The sequence below is a fragment of the Urocitellus parryii genome, chromosome 11 (genome assembly GCF_045843805.1).
Source record: "Urocitellus parryii isolate mUroPar1 chromosome 11, mUroPar1.hap1, whole genome shotgun sequence".
In the NCBI taxonomy this organism is placed as follows: Eukaryota; Metazoa; Chordata; class Mammalia; order Rodentia; family Sciuridae; genus Urocitellus; species Urocitellus parryii.
This window is the reverse complement of record NC_135541.1, coordinates 16,189,836-16,208,106: the sequence shown is the minus strand read 5'-3', so window position 1 is coordinate 16,208,106 and position 18,271 is coordinate 16,189,836. Positions and strand designations below refer to the sequence as shown.

General features: G+C 50.0%; 1 non-coding gene across 1 annotated transcript; it reads right to left on the bottom strand.

Annotated features, from left to right (window-relative positions):
• Positions 1–17,841: 17,841 nt before the first annotated feature.
• Positions 17,842–17,915, bottom strand: Trnaa-ugc (transfer RNA alanine (anticodon UGC)). Its single transcript has one exon. It is a non-coding gene; the product is annotated as a tRNA-Ala (tRNA).
• Between the last annotated feature and the right edge of the window lie 356 nt (positions 17,916–18,271).

Below are 18,271 nucleotides of genomic sequence, written 5' to 3'. Positions count from 1 at the left end.
ACTTTGGTGTCCAGGCCTGTGTATTTAGGGGCTTGGGTTTGGGCTCTGTGCCACTGAGCCAGTCTATGTGTGCACTGTCTGTCCGTCCGTCTGCCAACAGCCTTCAGGCGCCAGGAGGGGAGGCAGCCGTGGGGAGGTGGGGGCAGGGAAGGAGGTAACGCTGACAAGTTCCAATGTCTGGCTTTCCCTCCTGGAAACCCCGATCTGGGGCTGGCCCCCCCTTCCCTTCCTGTCTCTCTCGCTCAAGCACGTCCCTTCTAAGAGCCCCTCTCTGCAGACACCCCCAGTGGAACCAAGCCCAGATTTGCTGCCAAGAAGGCTGACATTTCTTAGACTTGCCACGTTAAAGGGGCCTGCGCCGGCACGCACTCAAGCCCCCCACCCCCCACATGTCCTCCTCCTGTGCACATTCAGGCGACCCGAAACACACAAAGACACGGTTGGACACAGCGGCCACCTGTGCACACAGGAGGTAGCACATGGAGCGCATCTGACCCCAGGCTCACAGACAAGCACCAACACAGCCATATAATCCACCCCCCCTTCCTGTGCTCAGCTCAGCACAGCCTCAGAAGCACGCGGTTTCCAGCATACAGGGCTCACAGCCACGCACAGCCACGCACAGGCCTTGCCACACAGAGAAACAGGTGCAAACCCATAGCACAGTGTCTCCTGACAGCACCATCACCATCACCTCCATCACCACCACCACCGCCACCCTGTGTAAATGCAGCCACGGGAACACAATGCCTGTGCTGCCTACTCCCTGTACACACAGCCAAGCACAGACAGCCCTGCACTGTGTCTCCCACATCACCACACACACGGAGCACAGTGGTACATGCCTGTAATCCCAGCTACTCAAGCTGAGGCAGGAAGGAAGATCACAAGTTCGAGGCCAGCCTGGGCAACTTAGCAAGACCCTGTCTCAAAATACAAAATAAAAAAGGGAATTTAGCCCAATGGTACAGCACCCCTGGGTTCAATCCCCAGTACCAAAATAATAATAATATATTTACAAAGTCCATAGACAGAGATGCCACATGTCCACCCGCTGGACATAAGGACTAACCCACATGGTTACACGGTGTTTTTGTGGGCACAGAGACATGCACAAAATCACAGTTCCACGAAGCATTTCGTATGCACAATCCTATCCCTTGTGTGCACACACACAAGCCCATACCCAGGGTTATGCGGTTATTCTCTTGTGTACCGTAACAGAGTCGCGGGGCTCCCAACATCCTCAGACCTCAGACACGACAAATACAAACTCAGGCACATGTGCTAACTCTTTTGTGCAAATACAATTTCCTTGTCACTGATGTGGTACACATTGGCTTCCATGTGCACACACTGCTAGGCAGCCTTTCTCTGTCCTTAGCCTGTGTTCCAACTCCGGACACACTCAGTTTTCCCTTATGCTTACATAAACACACGGTGGCTCTCTGTGTCAGTGTAAACACAGACTCACAAATCACCCTCAACATGCTCTTCCATGCATACACGTATGTGTACAAGTTCCCATGGGGCAGACCCAGCTGTCTGAACCTCAGGCTGAGACACTGCAGCCCCCTGGCCCCCAACCCTAGTCCCAGCCTCCCCCCCTTGGCTGGTGAGAGTGGAGAAGGGCTGGGAAGGTTGGAGGCTGGCTCAGCCCTTGTTCCCTCCCTCCTCCGGCTGGCTAGCTCCCTCCCGTCTGGCAGAGTCAGCCAGCCCAGCCCCAGCTCCAGCAGCCCTGGCTGCTCTGGGCAAACTCTCTGCGGGTTGGTCTAGTCTGATGCCGCATCAGCAGCAGCAGCAGCAGGGGCGAGAAGGCTGCAGGCGGCTGCCAACGTGGCAGACGGCAGGCAGGGCGGCAGGAAGGAAGCTGGGCCGTTCTGCACCCACTCACTGGGGGAGACAAAACCAAGGGACTGGATGAGCAAGCAAGGCAGCTGGGCAGGGGGACCTTGTGCACAGCCTGGGCTCTGGGCCCACATTGGCCCCACTTGCTGGGTCACCTTGAGCAACTCATTTCCCCTCTCTGGTCCCATTTCCTTCTTTAGTGAATGAACAGTCTAGACTAGACATTTCTCCAGCTTGAAATGCTTGTGTCCCATTCAGCGTAGGGAACTCACAGGAGGGAGATGCAGTTTCTCTCTGTGGTCCTGAATTAGTCCCTTCCCTTCTTTCAGCTCCCCAATAAAAATCCTTCACTTTTTTACAGCCACCACTATTGACTAAACATCTTCATTCTACAAAGGTAGCATCATTTATAGATAAGAAAACAAGTTCAGAGAGGTCAAGTGATGTGCTCAAGTTTACCCAGCCAGTGAATGATGGAGTTGGGACAGGAACCAGGGTTTATGATTTAGTCTCCAAAATCAGTGCTGTCTTCCTCATCTTCCAGTCATCCCATGCCCTGACTGCCCCCTCAGAATTGTGCCCTCACCCCACCTCCTGGCCCTGGGCCCCACCAGAGCCACCTGGTCCTGCCATGGGGAGTCAGGGTGCAAAGGCCAGACAGGCCTCCCACCAGCATTCCAGCTGCCACTGGGAACACAGCTGTCAGCAGGGCTGAGAGAGCCAAGAGCTGCCTCTTGAGCGGGGCCCACATAATTGGTACATTGTCAGCCTGAAAACAGAGCTGCTGTGGGATCTTGGGCTGCCCTGGGCCTCAGTTTCTTCATCTGGCTGACTGTCATGGATTGGACTAGATTTCCAAGGGCCCTTTCACTAGGACTGTTGCCTAGGGAGCCACCAAGGAAAAACACAGAGTGGGGAGACAGCTGTACCAAGGTTCCTGGGCAGGCGCGGTGTGGTGTCTGGAACCCAGGAACTTGGCCCCTGCCTCACCTGCAGGCTGGAGTGGCACATGCATCCTTCAAAGCCCCGCATAAGGGAGATTCCCAGGGAGTGTTTGCTGAAGGGATGGACAAACAGATGGACCCACAGGGTATGAAGGAGTGAAAGGAAGATAGCCCTTGAACTACTGTCTCAGGAGAATGCCAAGGAGGAGAAAAGATGCTCCTTCTACCCACTTCTTTTGTTTATTCCACAACCTTCTCTGCTGCTCACTCTGCCAAGCCCTCAGTCTGTGGGGAGGACAAATGTGGGACAGTTACAGGAGGTCAGAGCATCTGTGGGATCATCTCTGGTGACTGTAGAGGAGGCATCCAGATGGTCCATGGAGGTAAAGAAAGGTCTCTGGGAGGAGGTGGCACAGGTATTGAGCTCAGGATTCCATCACAACTCAAAGTAAGCATGCTGGTATGTGTGCCAACGTGCGTGCACGTATGTATATGCATGTGCAATTATGGTCTCCATTTTACAGATGGGGAAATCAATGTGCGGAGGAAGAGAGACAGAACCAGGCCTTGCACCCTGGCCAGCCCGACTGCAAAGGCAGTATTTTGTGTGCTATGCCACGCTGCCTCCCAAAGGAGCGAATTGCTAATGGTGGCATTTCAGATGTAGTGACAGTGCTCTGGGAAGAGGTTCTGGACAGATGGTTCCCAATTGGGCCCCTGCCTCAGGCTAGCAGAGCAGAGGGTTGTCAGGGCAAGCGAAGCACATCCCCCTCCATCCTGCTATTGAGTGGGATGTAGGCAGGTCCCCTCTGGACTCCTCACCATCCCCCTCCAGGCCTTTGGCCTTGCGTGGATGACCTGCATGAGCTCAGCTTCCCAGCAGCCCTGCGGAGGAGTCAGCCTGGGCAGAGGCTTCTCTGCCCTCACTGCTTGGCAGTGCCAAGGGAGGCGGGGCCGTGGAGGGGTGGGGGGACGCCTCCCAGCCACCAGACCTCTGTTCTGTCCCCTGACTCAGGCACCCCTGCAGTCTGCTGCAGAGACCCAGGCTGGGAGGGATGGTGCAAAGCTGGGCATGCTGGTCAGACCCATCCCTATTGCAGCAGCCTTGTTGAGCTGCCATTAACAAGTGGCCGGAGGTTGCCGTGTCTCCATGGAGACCAGACAGTCAGCGAGGCTCTGGGGTGAGGGCCGTGATTAGTGAGTGTCAGCTTTGCCAGCCCTGCTCTTCCCACCGCCCGCTGCTGGGCTAGAGACAACAGGCCTTGGGGGGAGGACTGGGAGGGAGCTCAGGCCCCTCACAGGCAAGGGGTGCCCAGGCCTGGTCCCAGGTGCTGTGTCTTTGTCTCCCCTGGTGGGTCCTCAATTCCCCTCCTCTTGTTGTCTGCCTTCTCTCCCCAATCCATCTTCCGTGTAGCCACCAGAGTGAGCTTTCTAAAACATGAGCTGAATTTCGACACTGCCTGATCCCCTGGAGGCTAAGAGTCTAATTCCTTATCATGGCGTTCCAGGCTTTCAGTCATTCAACAAATCTTTTTAGAGCACCTACTGTATGCTAGAGAGCTTGCCAGATACACATGGTCAAGGAAACAAGCAAGCAAGGGCTCTGCCTTCATGGAGCTTCCAATCTAGTGAGAGGGAGTATAAACAAAATACGAATCCAGAGATCCGATTATAGCCAAGCACGGTGGCATACGCCGGTAATTCCATTGACTCTGGAAGCTGATACAGGAGGATCACAAGTTTGAGGCAGCCCACGCAACTTGGGGAGACCCTGTCTCAAAACAAAATAAAGAGAGCTGAGGATGTGGCTCAGCATTAGACTGTTTTCTAGTTCAATTCCCAGTACTGGGGAGAAAAAAGAGAGAGAGAGAGAGAGAGAGAGAGAGAGAGAGAGAGAGAGAGAGATCGAGATCCAATTATAACGCTGAGTGTTGGGAAGGAAATGGAGAGGGTGTTGGGAAAGAAGAATTTGTAGGGGAGGTAGCCTATTTAGGGTGGTCAAGGTGGCTTCACTGAGAAGGCAACATTTGGAGAGAGTCACGGACATCCATGAGGATCTATCTACCAGTGGGCAGAGAGCGGGAGGAGCATTGCATGGAGCCTGTGCCAAGGAGGAAAGCTCTGCCCTGCCCCTCTGCCCAGCCTAGTCCTGCCCCCCTGCTTCCAAACACCTCCTCCATGTTTTTTATCTTGGTTAAAGGCATTGGGTTTATCCAAGTGAGGAAAAAAAAAAAAACTCTGAGTCATCGCCCATTCTTTCTTCTCCCCCTGCGCTCACCTCTCCTCATTGCTGGGTCCTGTTCAGTTCCATCACTGTCTCTCTCCTCATTGCCACTGCAGACCCCATCATGTTGGCTCCCACTAGCACACCTCCTCCAACAGGCTTAGCCGCTTCTCTGCAACAGCGGCGCCCCCCTATATGCCAGGCACGATGCCACAGGGCCTCGTGGGTTCAGCAATGAGTAGGCACAGGGTCCCTGCCCTCAGCCAGGGCTCAGTTGGGATGGTGGGCAGGTCTGCAAATACAGAGGCGAAGTAGGAGGACCTAACCTGGACGGTGGGAGAGGGGTGTCTAGGGGAGTTCCAGGAGGAAGTGCTGCTCACTGAGACCTGAAGGCTCCTTCAGGAGTCAGCCAAGCAAAGGGAGGGAAGGTATTCCAAACAGAGAGAAGAGCACATGGGGAGGCAGGAAGTTCTAGAGAGGTCAGAGCTGGCTCTGGAAGCTGGTGGGGAGCCACCAGGGGACTTTAACCTGTGGGGAGCATGCTCAGATCTGCTCCCTGGCATCCAGCCTCTGTCCTTCCTGTATTTTTGCCACACTGCAGTTAGAATCATCTGTCTAAAATGGACACAGGGCTGGGGTGTAGCCCAGTGGCAGAGCACTTGCCTAGCCCTGTGTGAGGCCCTGGGTTTGATTCCCAGCACCACAAAAAAAAAAAAAAAAGAAATAGAAACAATCCTGTTCTGTGTCCCCCAGGCCTTTAAAGTCCAAGTTCAGCAAGAAGGCACTGGAGGCCCTTTCCAGCCTCATTTCTTACCCCGCCTCCCAGCTGTGTTCAACCACACCCAAACAGGTCATATCCTTCCATGTCTCTGGGCCTTTGTCCAGGTTGTACATTCCTCCTGGAACGCCCTACCCACTTGACTGAGGGCCTAACACAAATGTCCCTTCCTCCTGGAAGCCCTTCTGCTCCCTTTTCCCCACCAAGAGTAAATTTCTCCTCTATGCCCCCCTGACAATTACAGGTAGCTAGCTGGTGCTCATTGACTGCTTCTTCCTATATCCTTTATTTAATATTAATATAAACACTTTGTGTTAATGATCTTATTTAATCATCATGGCTAGCTTGTAAGAATCTTATCATTGTCCCCATTTTACTCAGGTGAAATTAAGGTTCTGAAAGGTAAAGTGACTTGCCCTGTTCCCAAAGGTAATAAATGACAGGACTGGGACTTGAACCTAGGTGGTTTGCAGCCACAGCACTTGTCTTTATCCCTCTTCCACACCGTGGAAACGCTTCCTAGTTATGCATCTGCCTCCCTTACCAGACTAATAGCACTTGGAGTGCAGAGTCCAAGTCTGGTTCATTCAAGGTCTCCAGGACCCAGCATATGGCCCAGCACACAAGTTGGGTGTGCACAGGATGAATGTATATGGAATGAATAAACAAGTTTAGGTAGGATGCAAGCAGAGGCTTGTGAGATGGGCTCAGGGACAGGTTACTGAGGGTAAATTAGTACCAGGCCCCTATCCTGAGTGGGTCTGGTAATCATCTTGGGATAGATACCATGTCCACTGCAGCATTTTGCTCTTGGCTCAGTGCCTCTCCCCCCAAAAAAAGATCTACTGATGACCTTGGATTTCCATCCCTTGGCTTTCCATCCTCCAGCTCGAAACTCCTTTGGAATCAGACAAATTCCATTTTGAATCTCAATGTTGCCCTTAGATATAGCTGTGTGACCCCAAGCAAATGACTTTACAAATCTGAATCTGTTTCTTCCTTTTCAAAATGAGTTCAAAAAGTTACTGCCTCTTGCCAGGCATGGTGACGCTTGCCTGTAATCCCAGCAGCTTGGGAGGCTGAGGCAGAAAGATCACAAAAGTTCAAAGCCAGCCTCAGCAACTTAGCGGGATGCTACCCAACTTAATTAATAAATAAAATATAAAAAGGGTTGGGGACGTGGCCTAGTGGTTAAGCACCCCTGGGTTCAATCTCTGGTACCAAAAAAAAAAAAGGCTGGGGATATGGCTCAGTGGTTGAGTACCCCTGAGTTCAATCCCTAGTACCCACTCCCCCCATTGAGGTTGCTGTGAAGATAATGAATAGCAGCCAACATTTTCCAAATATCAGCTGTGTGCTGTATCAGGCTGTCATTTATTCTTTTTTTGATGTGTGTTTGGGGGAGGATACTGGGATCTAACCTAGAGCTGCTTCACTACTGAGATACATCTGTAGCCTTTTTTTATTATTTTTTATTTTGAGACAGGGTCTTGCTGAGTTGCTTAGGGCCTCACTAACTTACCAAGTCTGGGCCTCAAACTTGAGGTCCTCCTGCCTCAGCCTCAGTCACTGTGATTACAGGTATGTGCCACCATATATTTATTTATTTATTCATAGATGAATTTATTTATAGATGAACATGACACTTCTATTTATTTATTTATTTTTAAATATTTATTTTTTAGTTGTAGGTGGACACAATGCCTTTATTTATTTATTTATTTTTATGTGGTGCTGAGGATCAAACCCAGGGCCTCACACAGGCTAGGTGAGTGCTCTACCACTAAGCTCCCACTGTTTATTCTTAATTAGTACAGTCCTTATACAGTCAGGGAGGTAGGACCTCAGCATTTCAGAGGGCCATCTAGCCTTCCTCTGTTGGTCCTTTCCCAGAGTGAAGAGTCAGAGAGAGTAAGAGGACGCCCAGCTGGACTTCCCCTTACTCACTTCTAGAGGAGCTCTCAGTACCCAGAATTCTAGAATCTCTGAGTTAGCTTCCCTGGTCTGAGTAGGCCCTTCCTGAAACCAAACCACACTGCCAGGGTCAATTTCTAGATCTGAGGGGTGGCCAAAGACAGCTATTCACAGAGGTGAGTGAATAGAGCTTAAATGGCAGGCAATGGGGCGGGGAGGAGGTATGGGAGGAGTCTCAGGCAAGTGCCATTACACCCAGTGAGCCTCCGTTCATCTCCAAAATAGGACTAATAATTTCTGCCTTTTGGGACATTTATGAAGATTGATAAGGGCAAGCTGATCCCAAATCAGAATATACTGGAGCTGCATATGGAGATTTTTGCCTATAATTCCAGCTATTTGAGAGGCTGAAGCAGGAGGACCTCCAGTTCAAGGCCAGCCTCTGAAACTTAATGAGACCCTGTCTCAAAATGAGAAATAAAAAAGTGTTAGAATGTAGCACAGTGGTAGAGCATCCTTGGATTCAATCCTTAGTACAAAAAAAAAAAAAAAAAAAAAAAAGAAAGAAAGAAAGAAAAGAAAAAGGGCTAAGGGTATAACTCAGTGGCAGAGTGCTTGCTTAATATGCACATAGTGCCAAAGACCCTGGGTTTGATTGCCCGCACGTACATGCACACACACACACACACACACACACATGCACACACACACACAGATTGAGAGAGAAAAATTTGCCTAAGGTTGCATAGCTCATAAGTGGCAGAGCTGGGAGCTGAACTGTGCTCTGCTAGTTGTTGCCATTATCATGGTTAGAATCCATCCTTAGCTTGGCTAGCAACCACCCGCCTTAGTCACTTGCCTGAGGAATGGGATAGAGATGCTCTGAGTGTCCCTCTGCTTGTAAAACCAGAAACAGGCACAGATGTGATCCAAGCTGAAGGCCTTTGGGTCAACCACGTGGAAGCAGCTGGGGGACTGGGGTCTGACCCTCTTTCTCACCCTCTGTCCCTAAGTCTAAGGACAGCCAGGCAGGGCCTGTGGGCTGTTCAGAAAGAGGGCCTTCTGGTTTGTAATTATGCCCATCTTCCCAGCCTGTGGCCTGAGAAGATGGTGCCCCCCCTTCTCCTACTTGTGGAGCGGCTGCCAGCTCCGCCTTTCCTACACCCAGCCAAGATGCTGCTCTGTGGTCACCTGGACCCAATTTCCTTCTTCCTGCCTCCTCCCATCTCTGGCACACACCCTTCAACTGTCCTGCCAATTTCCAACGTTTTTTTTTCCCCCAGGAAGCCATCTTTGTCCCCACTCCTACCCCCATCCCTGGGTCCCTGCTTTCAACCCCACGCATAGAGAGTCACTTGGATCATCAGCCCATTTCCCATTGGTTCCTGGCTGAACACTGGGTCCCCCTGGCCAGAATACTGCCCTTCCCCAGGGCAGAATCACATCCTGTGCTTCCCTCCCCCCCCCACAGTGACTGGAAGAGTGGAGCTGAGAGCCAGAAATCTGCCCTCGCCCCCAAGAACCAAACCTCAGCACTCAGAGTCCTGGAGCCAACATGATGGTTCTTCAGTGAAGGAACCCAGGAGGCCCAGGGAAGGAAAGGGACTCAAAAATCACCCAGAGGCCAGGCCAGGACTGAAATGCAGATCTTCTGACTCTCAGGCCCAGGTTCTGACACTACACAGGAATGAAGTTTCCAATCCTGCCAGGTCCTCATTTTCAGGCAGGAGACCTGCTCCTATGTATTGCCAGAACCCCAAAGGTTAGTTCTGCCCCAATCTGGAAAAACCCCAAAGAGATTATTAGTCCAGTCTACCTTCATCTATTTACCTCTCATAGACAAGCAAACTGTGACCCAGAAAGAGAAGGGGTCTTCTCAAGGTCACAGAGCTGGGGCTAGAGCTGAGACAGGATACCATGTTGAGTTCTTTGAAGGACTAAGCATCACCAACAAACCTTCATTGATTCAGCAAAGATTTGCAAGCCTATTCATTCCAGTCTGAGTGCTGGAATTGAAGCTTGGCACAGTGGTGCACTCCTAAAATCACACTTGCTTGGGAGGCTGAGGCAGGAGGATCATAAGTTTAAGGGCATCCTCAGCAAATTAATGAGACCTGTCTCAAACTAAAATAAATAGAAAAGGGCTACGGCTGTAGCTCAGTGGTAGTGTGCTTACCTAGCATGTGCAAGCTCCTGGGTTCAAGTGTCAGTACTGAGGATAAAAGTGTTACCGCTGTTGACCGGTGACAGTCCTTGCTTCCCCAATGTTGAAGAATAACACCAAAGAAGCTCGCCGAGGCCAGGTCAGAGTAGAAGTTAGAAGTTTATTAAAGGACAACAGAAAAGACTTCTCCCAGAGGAAGAAGGGGACCCAAGAGGTGGAATCTTGGAAGTGCGGTTGTCTCCCCTTTTTATACTTTTGGTGATGGAATGTAAGGGGGAAGGCTTGGGACACAGGTGGGCCAAACAAGTAATCTGGGCAGGCAGGACTTCATTATCACTTCTTGGGATGGGCTATCTCCAAATCTGTTGGGGGATGTTTCTGGGTTCTATTAACTTTTCTTTGGGGTGGACTTTGGCCTAGGGCCTTTCTGGGACTTCATTAACATTCCATGAGTTGTCCTGCGTTTCTGGAATCATTGTCAGCATGGCTTCCATTTTAGATCTTACTACACTAGACTACCTAACTTTAAATCTGGCTTCAAAAGTATTTATTTTTTTTTAAAGACAGTCACTGGGACTGGAGATATAGCTCAGTTGGTAGAGTGTTTGCCTTGCATGCACAGGGCCTTGGTTCAATCCCCAGCACTGCCCCGCCCCCCCAAAAAAAGGCAGTCACTGCTAGAGATATAATTGAATGGGGAAGTACCTGCCTAGCATGTGTGAGGCCCTAGGTTCAATCTCCAGCATCACAAAAACAAAACAAAAAAAAAATTAAAAAAATAAATAAAAAATAAATAAAAATAAAAATATAGTCACAAGCATTGAGCTCATGAGAGCTCCAGTACAGGAGAGGAGATCAAACATTGGACCACTGATTACACATGCTAATTATGATGGTGACAAATGCCACAGTAAAATAGAAGATGTTGTTGACTAAGGAGTGGGAGGGCCTGATCCAGCCTGGGAGTAATCAAGGAAGTCTTCTCAAAGGAGTTGAGGTACACACAGAACTGGAAAGAATGAGCAGGAACAGGGTGGGAATGATCCTACCTCACACCACACAAAACTTAACTCACTGTGAGCCATGGGCCTGGGTGTGATAGCTAACACTACGAATCTTCTAGAAGACAATATGAAAGTACCTTCATGATCATGGAATAGGCAAAGATTTCTTGGGCATCAAAAACACCAACCATGACTCCAGATTATCAGGGGATAGGGAAAAGCATCTAAGACAGAAAAACCAGCAAGTGATAAGGCCCAGAGGAGAGAAGGGGCAAGAACTGAGGAGAGGTCAGAAGGAGTCAACGCTAGGCAGTGGAATGGGAGAAAGGCCAAGAGCCAGGCAGGGGCCAGACCACCCAAGACCTGGGGATTGGGTTAGGATCTAGCTCAGGGGCACTCAACCACCAAGCCACATCCCCAGCCCTATTTTGTATTTTATTTAGAATCGGGTCTCACTGAATTGCTTAGCACCTCACTTTTGCTGAGGCTGGCTTTGAACTTTCGATCCTCCTGTCTCAGCCTCCCAAGCTGCTGGGATTACAGGTGTGCACTACCGCACCTGGAGGATTTTTTTTTAAATATTTATTTTTTCAGTTGTAGATGGACACAGTACCTTTATTTTATTTATTTATTTTTATGTGGTGCTGAGGATCGAATCCAGTGCCTCATACTTGTGAGGCAAGGGCTCCATCACTGAGCCACAATCCCAGCCCTGGGTTAGGATTCTCCCTCATTCTGAGACTACTAGGTAGTCAGAGGGGATGTGGCAGGAACAGCAACTAGAGCAAAGGTTGGAGATAATGTGACCTTAACTAGACTTTCAAAAACCTGGTGCTATCTCCTTTGAGTGTCCAGAACTGCAAGATGTTGCCCCCATGAAAAGGAGAATAAAAGGAAACATGCCCCCTGTTCCCTGCTCAGCACCCAGCTGGGCCAGGCTTGGATTCTGCTCCTTTGCAATCAAAATATATAGTTTTACAATTTGAAAAGTCACTTCATCCAGGTGCCAGGATGAGGTGGGGCATTGCAGGGTTGGGGGGATGACTCTCAGCTCTGAACCCTTGCACTGCAGGAGCCAGCCCTGGTCTCAGAGGACCTGGAGTCTGTGAGCTCCTACCCATGCCCCAGCTCTGGCTGTAGCCCCGCCCACCTCTGCTTAGCACCTGGACCTCCTCACCCCCCTTTTCCCTCTCTCCCTCCCTTGGGAAGAGAGAGTCCAGAGGCCAAGAGTTTCCTCCACCTATTCCCACACACCTACAACAGACTCCACACCAGAGCCAGGGTGGGCCTCAGGTCCCTGCAGAATCCAGCTTCTCATCACTCAGGCCTCCTCCCTGTAAGGTGACAGCGGTGATTCCATTCAATCTAACCAACATCTTATTGAGTGTCTGCTACATGAAGGGGCAGTGCGCTAGAGTTAAGAAGGTGCCTCTCTGGGAACTCTTGAGGTAACGGGGGAAAGAAAGTGCACAAAGCCAACTTTACAAGTGTTTTATGGAAGTGCAAAGTGCAATTGAGTCTAGAAAGCAAGGCTGATTTCACTTGTGGAATGGTGTGTGGATTATCAGGAAGAATTTCCTCTGAGAATCCATCTGAACTGGACCAGAAGGAATAGGAAAGACTGCCTGCCAGTAAGAAATGCTCTTGGTGGGAGAGAAAAGTATAAGAATTATAATGACTAATGGTAGTGTTGTGCTCAGCATAACCAGTATTCATTTGATCTTCACATCGACTCTATGAAATAGTATAATTATACCCATTTTCCAGATGTGGTAACTGAGGCCGAGGGAAGGTAATTAGCTTGTTTTCAAACTCTGACAGCAGGTAAGTGGCAGAATGAGGACCTGAACGGTTCTGTCTGCTTCCACACTCTTAACTTCTACACAGAGTAGCTTGGGCAAAGGATACTGTGGAGACAAAGGAGAGGGGAAGAAGGTGAGGAGGGGTGGATAGGCAGAGGTTGGGGAGGGGGAGTTTTATGCAGAGAGCAGTGGGGAGCTACACTGGAGGGGGGGAGATGACACTCACAATTAGCTCTCTGTTTTCAGAGGCCCACTTTGAAGAGAAGAAATTAGAGACAGAGAAAACCTGTGTGGGAGTTGCTACAAAAATCCAAGAGAGAGATGGGGGCTGAGGGGTGGAGAGGAGGAGGTGCACCAGGAGACACCAAGCAGAACCCTGGGACTGCTTGGTTCTGGCAGATGAAGTGGAAGGAGGAGTCAAAGGTGCCATCCCAGGTGGCCTCCATGCTCCAGGAGGAAGCCTGTTAATTGGTCTTTACCACACACTGGGCACCCCTCCCCCCACCATGGCGCAGCCCCCCCATGTGGCACCTGCCCAGCTCACCTGCTTTCTTCTTCCCTAACACTCATGTATATTCAATATCCATTTTCAACCAATATAAATGGAGCACCCACTGCAGGAGGAATGTTGTGTGGGGGGAGTGGGCGGAGTACGTGAGGAACCCGCTGACCTCGCCTCTTGGGTGGTGAACCTTTTGCAGCCTGGGCCCTGGATTTGAATCCTGGTTCTGCAACTTACTTCTGGTAAGTCCTGGCTGAGCCTCTGACTTGCTGTGACTTCAGGTGGGTGACTGAACTACCCATTGACTCAGTTTTCTTATCTGTAAGATGGGGCTCTAACTGCCTACCGCGCAAGTCCCTGGCGCAAGGTAAGCATGCAGTGTGAGCTGTTATTGCAGAGTTCACATTTTAGTGGGGAGACAAATTCGATTGCACAATTAATTATTTTATTACAACAGTGATAAATAACAGATCAGAGGTGAGGGCAGGTTTCCCAGTGGGAAGGATGGGCCTGCTGAGCTGAGGTTGGCCCGGTAGAGCAGGAAGGAGGGAAGAGCACTGGACTCGGGGCCCATGAGTGAGCAGACCCTCAGTGCAAGGAGGTGCTGAGGTCTGTATTTATGCAACTTTACCTCTTTGGGACCTCAAAAACAGTTCTGAGGAATAGGTCAGGCAGACACAGCCCATTTTACAGAAAGGACATGAAGGCCCAGAAGGGAACAGTTGCTCAGCAGGTCTATGATAAGAAGGCTCAGGGACAGGAGGAGGCAGGCCTCAAAAGAGGCCTTTGTCCCTGTGCCTGCTGGGGTGGGAGCAGCAGGAGCTAAGGCTGCAGCTGGCCACCAACAGCTGTGGTGGCCAGAGCTGCATTCCTTCCCCTGCCAACAGAGCAAGTCCAGGCTTAGGCAGGGGCCGAGAACTTTCTTTTGGTCTTTATAAAAAAAAAAAAAAAAAAAACAAAAAAACCCAAAACTAACAACAAAAATCCACTTCAGTAAACATTAAGTTGTGACTTCAAACAGACACAACTCCAAACTGTCCTCCAGGGCCCTGTGGCTCTCCACCTCCCCAGGGTAAGTGCTGAAGCAGCCAAGTTTTCTGGGAAGGGCAAGGAGGCCTGGACTTGAAGCCCCTCCAACTTGCTGTGTGACCTCAAGCAGGTCATCAGCCCTCTCTGGACCTGAGTGTCCTCTACAAAACAGAGGGAAGGGAGAGTGGGATGACATAAGTGGGGTGGGGAGCCCAGCAACCAGCTTCAGCCAGCTGCAGCGGCTCTGCTGCCCTCCAAGTTTGAGGCACTGGGGCCTTGGGGGTCTGGAAGCTGGGGACAGGCAGCCTTTCATCTCGGCTGGCCCAGGGTCACAGAAGGTTGGCAGGCCCCACATCCCAAGATCGCGTTTCAGGCTGGAAGGGGCCTTCCTGTGACCTCAGCCAGCCAGCCCTGCCCTGCCTCCCTCCTCCCCATCCTCACCAGAGGGAAGCAGGCAGCATCCTGCCCAAGGTCACCAGCCAGCAAGTGGCAGTCCTTCTGCTCGCCCTTCCCTCCCACCCAGCCAGCCCCCACTAGCCTCCCCCTGTAAAGCCTCAGGTCTCCTGGGCCATTAGGAATCTGCCAGGCGAGGCGTGGTCTTTTCCTCTCTCTTGTTTCTTGGCTTGTTTTCCCAGTTCTCCAACAGCCGCCTCCTGCAAAAGCCTCCGGGTGCGTGTACAGGAACATTTTTCTCTAAAGAGAGAGAGGGAGAGAGAGAGAGAGAAATGCAACCATAGTTTGGATAAAAAAGCAACCAACTCAGTCCTTCCTGGTAACCTCTGGCTTCCCAGGCGGCTGGCTCCAGGCACTGGGAGGAAGGCCTGCTGGGGTGCAAGGCCTGAGCTTGTCACCGCCCCCTCCTCTCCCGCCTCCGTTCTCCTTCTGGATTTGGTCTGGCTTTTGGAGCCCGGAGGAGGCAAGCTGCAGGGCTCAGCAGGGCTGAGAAAACATGGGGGTGCTGAGGGGGCTGGCTGGGGACCTGCCCCCTGCCCGCCTGACTACCTGCCCTGGAGGTTACAGGGTCTGGGCTTTTCACCCCTAACCCATTCCCTCTTCCTGCTTTCATTCCTTTTTTGTTTTCCTTCTGGCTTGTGAATCACTGGTCTCTCTAGTGCAGATTCCTTGAGGGCCACCTGCCACCTCTGTATCCCAGTTGTACCCTTTGTACCACCGTGGCAGGGCTTGACTTTCTGTTTTGAGAAAGTCATTCACTTTCACACTGTCTTTTACCCACTGAGATCTTCTCAAGGGGTGGCACCCCATGTCTTGCCTTTGCTCTGGCTGACAACCCCTTCATCAACTGTTGTAGTGTTACCGCTGTTGACCGGTGACAGTCCTTGCTCCCCCAAGGTTGAAGAATAACACCAAAGAAGCACGCCGAGGCCAGGTCAGAGTAGAAGTTAGAAGTTTATTAAAGGACAGCAGAAAAGACTTCTCCCAGAGGAAGAAGGGGACCCAAGAGGTGGAATCTTGGAAGTGCGGTTGTCTCCCCTTTTTATACTTTTGGTGATGGAATGTAAGGGGGAAGGCTTGGGACACAGGTGGGCCAAACAAGTAATCTGGGCAGGCAGGACTTCATTATCACTTCTGGGGATGGGCTATCTCCAAAACTGTTGGGGGCTGTTTCCTGGGTTCCATTAACATTTCTTTGGGGTGGACTTTGGCCTGGGGCCTTTCTGGGACTTCATTAACATTCCATGAGTTGTCCTGCGTTCCCTGGATCATTGTCAGCATGGCCTCCATTTTAGATTTCACTCGATATGACATTAGACCCGATTTACCTAACTACACTGACTACTTAATTTTAAATCTGGCTTCAGTAGTTCCAGCACCTGGGTTAGCGCCTGACACATAGTAGGTCCATTGTGGTGTTTCTTGAATGAATGAATTCAAACCACAAATAGGTCTCTCAAAATATTCAGACCAATCTTGCAAAAAGGCTATTTGATTGTGACACATCCCTGTAAAAAGCCTTCCCTGCCTTCCCAGTCACCCTCAGAACCCTCATCTCTGACTTCTCACACTCCCCAACCCTCCTGGGAGGATTTCCTTTCCTTGTCAAGAACCATCTTTTCTCTGGCCTCTGGGCCTTTGCATATGAAACTCTCTTTCTCTCTCTCTCTCTCTCTCTCTCTCTCTCTCTCTCTCTCTCTCTCTCCCTGCTACACCCTGCATTGCATCTGGCTGACTTCCAGCAGCTTGTCCCCTGTCAGACCACCCAAGGAACAGAGCAAGTATGGGCTGAGAGCACCAGCAAAGCAGGGACACTAACATCTCTTTTTTCAAATAATTTGACATTTAATAATTTTTAAAATCCATTGAAATGGCATTAAGGGAAAAATCAGACCCTTACTGGAGTACTCATACTGCGGGGTTAGTGCTGGTCTACGTTGAGTTTACACATAGGCCAGTGTCCCAGGAGGTGTTAGAACCTGGCTTTGATATTTAACACTCCTCCTGAAGGCCTTTGCTGACTCCTGCAGATGGGCTTAGGTTTCTTCTTTTCTTTGTGCCTCCAAAGTCCTTCTGGACTCTTCTTCCTTCTTTCTTTCTTTCTTTCTTTCTTTCTTTCTTTCTTTCTTTCTTTCTTTCTTTCTTTCTTTCTTTCTTTCTTTCTCTCTCTCTCTCTTTCTTTCTTTCCTCCTCCTTCTTCTCCTCCTCCTCCTCCTCCTCCTCCTCCTCCTCCTTCTTCTTCTTCTTTTCTTTCTTCTTTCTTCTTTTTTTCTTCTTTGTGGCACTGGGGATCAAACCCAGGGTTAGGCAGATGCTCTACTCCGGAGCTACATCCCCAGCCCTTTTAAAAATTTTGAGACAGGATCTCTAAATTGTCTAGGCTAGCCTCATGCTTGGGATCCTTCTGCCTCAGCCTCCCCTGAGTGGCTAGGATTATAGGGATGTACCACCAAACCTGGTTTAGACTTTTAAAAATATCATATTTTTGTTTTACTTATTGCTCTCCATTTCCCCTCTACCTCTGTAAACTCCCTGAGGGCCCAGTTCATATTTTTCTACTTCTACACCTTCTATACCTGTAGTGCCTAGTATAGGACTGCCCCCAGACACGTCAATCCCCTTTGTAGGGTCTGCACTACACATCATATTCTGTTCTGCTGTATGAGGAACTTGTACCTGCCCTTTAAAACCCTGTCCAAATGACCCCTTCTCTGTACATCCACCCCAGTCTTCCAGTTGAGGTAAACTCTCTGCCTCTGTAAATTCATAGTTCTTACTGTGATCCATGTCTCCCTCTTTTATTTATTTAAAAAAATTTTTTTTTAGATGTTGATGGACCTTTATTTTATTCATTTATTTATATGCTGTGCTGCTGAGAATTGAACCCAGGGCCTCACACATGCTAGGCAAGTGCTCTACCGCTGAGCCACAACTCCAACCCATCCCTCTTATTATTTTTTTTTATATTTGTTTTATTTGTAGGTGGACACAATAACCTTTATTTTCTTTTAATATTTATTTTTAGTTATAGGTGGACACACTATCTTTATTTTATTTTTATGTGGTGCTGAGGATCAAACCCAGGGCCTCACACATGCTAGGTGAGCACTGTACCACTGAGCCACAAGCCTAGCCCCCCAAATTCCTTCTCTCTCTCTCGCTCTCTCTTTTTTTTCCCCCTGAGGTGCTGGGGATTGAACCCAGGGCCTTGTGCATGCAAGACAAACACTCTACCAACTGAGCTATATCCCCAGCCCTCCCTCTTTTATTATTTATTTATTTTGGTACCAGGGATTCAACTCAGAGGCACTCAACCACGGAGCCACATCCCCCCCAGCCCTGTTTTTGTATTTTATTTAGAGACAAGGTCTCACAGAGTTGCTTACCACCTCTCCATTGCTGAGACTGGCTTTGAACTCACTATCTTCCTGCCTCAGCCTCCTGAGTCGCTGGGATTACAGGCATGTACCACTGTGCCCGATGTCTTGTATTACAATTTTCATGTATGTTTTCTCTCTCACTTGACTGGGAGTCACTTCAGAGCAGAGGCTGGATGGTTGATCCCTGGGTTCTTAGTGCCCTGCATAAACCTAGGCAGAGCAGGCAGCA